This window comes from Giraffa tippelskirchi, chromosome 4 (genome assembly GCF_054371585.1).
Source record: "Giraffa tippelskirchi isolate mGirTip1 chromosome 4, T2T-mGirTip1v1.2.pri, whole genome shotgun sequence".
NCBI classification, from domain to species: Eukaryota; Metazoa; Chordata; class Mammalia; order Artiodactyla; family Giraffidae; genus Giraffa; species Giraffa tippelskirchi.
The window spans coordinates 56,243,277-56,249,064 of record NC_137278.1 but is presented as its reverse complement, the minus strand read 5'-3'; the positions used below and the strand labels follow the sequence as shown (position 1 = coordinate 56,249,064).

The window sequence follows — 5,788 nt, the reverse complement described above, 5'->3', positions numbered from 1 at the left end:
AGCTTTCTATGTGCCAATGCTGGGCTAGGGGCTGGGGATAGTTCTGTGATCCACATAGACAAGAGCCTGCCTCACAGTGTGGGCCCCCATGAGTACCGTTTCCCTTTTCTCATCTGTACAGGTACTGGAGAGTTCTCCTCTAGAGCAGGGCACCCTCCCAGCAGCCAGGGAGGAGGAGATGGATGGGAGGAGGAGCAGATCCTGGGGCTGGGGATGGAGTGGAGGGGGGCAGCTCCGTGGTCCTCCTTATCTGACTGCCCTTGCCCCAGAAACCCAGAGAGCTTGACAACGATGATCTCACTAGTGTTCAAAGCTTCCTAGGGGAGACCGAAGGCAGAGCAGAAAGCACTGGAGTGTGCTTGTGTTGACAGCTGAAGGATCAGAGTGGCTGGCTGGGGATCACAGGCTGTGGGGGTGGCACGGCATTGCAGAGTCTGAAGGTTTTTGCCTGTGGCCATCAGGCCAAGTTCACAGACTGGAGACACTCAAAGGAGGCTCCCTTTCCTAATCAACAGCCTGCACTATGTGCCAGATGCTTTTTTAGGTGGCTTACCCTTCTGGTCCTCCCAAGTCTGGGAATGGGGATTATTGTTCCCATTTTCCAGATTAGGAAACTGAGGCACACAGGAGTCAAGTGACTTGCTTATGGCCACAAAGCATCATCGCAATAGTCCAGATTCAGGTTCACCTCTCTGTGTCTAACACACACACACACACACACACACACACTAAATGCAGTGACTGGAGACTTGCTCTCTAGGCTGGCTAACATAGTGGACTAGGAGGCCCCCACTTGACCTCCATCCAATGTCTGTCCACCTGGAGCAGGCAGCAGGGACAGAGGTGGGGAGAAGGATCAGGAGTCAGACCGCAGGTTCCCCAGCAGCGCAGGACACAGGAGGTGGAGGAGGACACTGGGCGGCTCTGCTCACCACTCTCCTTCCGGTGGTCTGCCTCTTGACCGGACATCTCACGACCCCTTTGGACGCATTTTCCTTCTCCCTTTCCCCCTGCTTTCTCTCAACTTCCTCGCCCCTTCTCTGTCCCTCTTCTTCTCTCGCGTTTTCTACTCTTTGTCTCGTTATCTCCTTCCCTCCTTTTCTGTTTTTCTTCCCCGGGTGCCCCCTCCCCAGGCACCCGTCCCTGCAGCCCCCTCCCCGCCGTCGCCTGCATCTGCGCCTGCAGCTCCCTCCGCCCTCGGCCCCGCCCTCCTCTCGCCCAGCCTCCCCCCCTTCCCTCTCTGCGCCCCGCTCTCTGTGATTTATTACTCGCCCTGCTGCTTCTGACAAACTATTTGTAGGAAAATGAGATTTGGTCCGCGCTGGATGGCTCCTCTGGGAGGCAGGCGTGGGGGTCGGGTTCGGAGCCCCCGTGCGGGCCCCCCCACCAGAGCCCACGGCGCTTACGGAGCTCTTTAAGATAAATGAGCAAAATTAAGAGACTCACTGGGGGAAGAAAACACTGGATGGCAGCGAGCGAGAGAGCGGATGGTACATGGTTTCCGCCCAGAGATTCATCCACGTGCGCCCCACTGGGGCCTCCCCCATCTGCCGCAGACTCCAGGGAACTCTCTTCCCCAAGAAGAACTTCCAGACCCCGGGGCGCCTTTCTTCCTCCCCCGGGATGAGGTCGTTGAAAAGGGCAGAGACCTTTCTAGAAGGACGTAAGCAACAGATGGGGCTGGAGGAGCAGGTCTCTGGGGGTGCTCAGGAAGAAACCAGGCAGAGGGGGAAGAGGTGGGGAGGGGACCGAAGAGCAGGTGGATGTCCGAAGGGTTGGAGTTAGGCTGTGAAATCAGCTGTGGTGGGTGGGTGGGTGCCCGTGGGCCACCCACATCTGACCTCCAGGTTACTTAAGCCATACCCAGATCCCATGGGAGCTCAACTAGTTTCTTATCTTGATCACAGGCATGACTCAGGACAGGACACAGAGGCAGTGGAAGCCCTTGACTGAAGCAAGCCCCCAGGCCTCACCTCCAAGGCAGGGGTTTAACACTTCTGGTCGTCTGGGCAGCAAACTGTAAGCTCCCTGAGGGCAGGTGGGAGGTCCTGGGTTTTCTTGTGGTACCTTAGGGCTGCAAGGAGATCAAAGCAATCAATCCTAAAGGATATCAACCCTGAATATTCCAGTGGAAGGACTGATGCTAAAGCTGAAGCTCCAATCTTTTGGCCACCTGATGTGAAGAGCCGGCTCAACGGAAAAGACCCTGATGCTGGGAAAGATTGAAGGCAAAGGGAGAAGGGGGCAGGAGAAGATGAGATGATTAGATAGCATCACCGACCCAATGGACATAATTTGAGCAAACTCTGGGAGACAGTGGAGGACAGAGCAGCCTGGCTGCTACAGTCCATGGGGTCGCTGAGTTGGACACAACTTAGCCACTGAACAACAATAACCTTAGGGCTGGCTCACTGTAGGCCCTAAATACTATTTAGGGAGTGATTGCACCAACACGGCTGCATTTTCAACTCCCATGGGATGTGCTCTGGAGCCAGTTTTTCAGGACATGTTTTTCCTTATTTTAAAAACAATACATTTTAATGGATGCAGTATCTTATCTCTGGGAGAGCAGTAATTATTCTGTAACTCTGTTTTGTATTTATCTGTTTTTTTCTATTTTTGAAGTCTTAATTTCCCTTTTAGTAAACAAGAAGAAATTCTCTCTCAAAAATTAAAAGTTGAAACGTAGAAGTTGAAATAAATTAAGTAGAAGAGCTGAAAGATAATGTGAAAAAACCCCAATACATTTTTTGTTCTGTCAAATGTGAAGAAAATAGAGATAAGCTTAGACAAGAAAAGAAAAATCACCTACCAGTTCTATAGTTTGGTGTCTATCTGAGTTTGAAAGGAAAAAGGGTCATATTGTACATATTTTTGATATGCTTCACACTATTATATTGTTCATCCCTTTTTATGATATTCACTATTCCTCTAAGATATAATGTTAAATGGAAACAGTTTATCGATTGTATGTTTGTATGTTCCATGTATGACTTCTTTATTAAGAACAAGGCACATATTTTGTTAATTTTGATTATTTCCAAATTTTCACTGTTATAAAGCGATGCCAATCTTAGTATGGTCCAGATTATACTATCTTTTTTTTTTTGTCATAGTCAGTGATAAAAGCGGTGATCTCTGCTCCTTCCTTGTTTTACAAGAATAAGACGACAGATTTAAAAGTTAACAACTCCAGGGGTTCTGATCTGACAGCCCACTCTGGATCAGTTCTTCTAGAACTTTTCAAGGTTTCAAAAACCACCTGAATCTACCCACCAGGACGATTTGAGAATGTTCTTCCAGCAAGAGAGATAGATTAGGCTTTAGCTGTTATAAGAACCAACAAAGATACAGTATTTGAAGAAAAGGATTGTTCAGCTTGAATCTTTGTAAGAAGTCTGCAAATAAAATGTGAATCAAATTAATTATATAATTTTGAAATCTACTAATTTCAAAGTGTCTAAAATGTAACACTTGAAAATGGTGGCATCGCCCTGAGAGTCTAGTGGGTCTAGTATCATATGAGTGGAGAAGAAAGGGCTATGAGGTGTAAAGATGTTGGGGAAATATTTGAAATTCACTGGACTTTGCTGGTGGCTCAGTGGTCAAGAATCTGCCTGCCAGTGCAGGAGATGGGTTCAGTCCCTGGTTGGGGAAGATTTCACATGCTATAGGGCAACTAAGCCCATGCAAGACGCAACTATTGAGCTTGTGCTCTAGAGCCCACGATCCACCGACAGGAGAAGACACCACAATGAAAAACCTGCACCCTGCAATGCGGGAGCAGCCCCCGCTCCCCGAAGCCAGACAGAAGCCTGCGCAACAAGAAAAAGACCTCGTGCAGCCAAAAATAAAATAAACAAAATTTTATTTAAAATAAAAATTTTAAAAAAACTTTGGAATTCAGTGACCAACACGGGTAACCCAAGTTACTGGGCACTTTTGAGGTGAAGGTCATTCTCCTTTCCTTGGAGAGTAAGGTGTCCATCTTTATGTCTGTCTGTCAGCCTGGAGTTTGCAGGTCTCAAGAAGGCTGATAGATGAGGCCCAACAATCTGATCATTTGCTCCTTGAGTTCGTGCTGTCATCAGCATTTTTATTATAAACAAATACAACGATTTCTATGGATGCAACACTTCAATCTACTTCTTGGGACCCTTAAGGACACCTTACATCACTTGTTATAAACTTCAGTGTTCTGAGTGGGAGGAACAGTAATGAAAGGAGAGAAGAGTCCATGAACTATTTTCAATATTTGAATAAATATGTGGGTTACCTACCATAAAGCATCATGGGATAGTACAATGTCAATTTCTTTGCTTTAAATTAATTTCTACCAACTTATGGTATTTCTTTTTTTAATTTATTTATTTTTGGCTAAAAATAAATATGGGTCTTCCTTCTACTTGTAGGGTTTCTCTAGTTGTGGTGAGCAGGGGCTACTCTTTGTTGCAGTGTGAGGGCTTTTCATTATGATGGCTTCTCTTGTTGCAGAGAACAGGCTCGGGTGCTCAGGCTTCAGTAGTTGCAGCGTGTAGGCTCAATAGTTTCAGGGTATGGGCTTAGCTGCTCTGTGGCATTCAGGATCCTCCTGAACCAGGGATCAAACTGGTGTCCCCTGAATTGGCAGGCAGATTCTTAACCACTGGACCACCAGGGAAGCCCTATGATACTTCTACTTATTATCTCAAATGGATTGCTCTGATTAACATTTTTCTAGGTCTTTGATTAATATATGGAAGGAAGAGCCAATTGTTTAATAAACTCAATCTGTTTTTTTCTAATCATGTAGGAGTTCATGGTGAGTAATAAAGGGGGTCTCTGATGAAAAGAGCTTGAGAGGCAGAGTAGAATATCATCCATGGCGCTCTCTCTACTGTGCTGCTGCCATTAAGGCAAAACCTGCCCAAATAAGCGTGTACGTGCTCAGTTGTGTCCAACTCTTTGCAACCCCATGGACTATAGCCCACCAGGTTCCTCCATCAATGGAATTTTCCAGGCAAGAATACTGGTGTGGGTGGCCATGCCCTCTTTCAGAGGGTGTTACCCACCCAAGGATTGAACCTGTGTCTCCTGTGTCTTCTGCATTGGCGGGCAGATTTTTTTTCTTTTCTTTTCTTTTTTTTTTTACCACTGAGCAGCTAGGGAAGCCCAAATGAGAGGACTCTCTTGACCTTGCAGTTGACGGCATGGTGGGGATTTCCTAGGAAAATCCATTCAAATCTCTTTTTCCCTCAGATCATGAAAGAGCGAGGTGACATCTATTGCGGGTGGGTGGGTGGGGCGGAAGGCATCCATAATGACTGGGGAAGAGGCATGAATATGACAAAAATAGGGATCTCAGCCAAAAAAGATGATTCATGACTGACTCAATCTGGAGGCCCCTCACTTCATTTTATTAGTAAGAAAAGATGCGGTGGAGGATGTGGCGGGGGGGTGGGAGGGGAGGTGAGAGAAAAGAAATTAAAACACTGTGATCCCTTTAATATGGTCCAAGATTTACTCTGCATAATCCAGCCATATTTTTGATAGGAAATTCACGGCTCCTCTGTTCCCAGTAACAGAACGGTGATCTTTATGGGGCCGGCGTGAGGAAGCTGGCGGGTACAGCCCCCGTCACATTAAACTGTCTCAGTGAAGAGGCAATTTGTTTGATATTAAGAGTTATAAAAATATCAGCACAGAGCAGTTATGCCCGGGATATTGCACAAGCCAATCTGAATTTTAATGTAGTGTGAGCAATAAGCACTGTATTTCCCGTGCCCACGCCACACTCCCTCTCTGCAAA

At 46.8% G+C, this 5,788-nt stretch overlaps 1 long non-coding RNA gene across 1 annotated transcript; it reads left to right on the top strand.

The window, feature by feature from the left end:
- The first annotated feature begins 1,242 nt into the window (after positions 1–1,242).
- LOC145545010 (uncharacterized) lies at positions 1,243–3,428 on the top strand. Its single transcript, XR_014081787.1, has 3 exons — positions 1,243–1,663; positions 1,908–2,019; positions 2,130–3,428. It is a non-coding gene; the product is annotated as an uncharacterized LOC145545010 (long non-coding RNA).
- Positions 3,429–5,788: the final 2,360 nt, after the last annotated feature.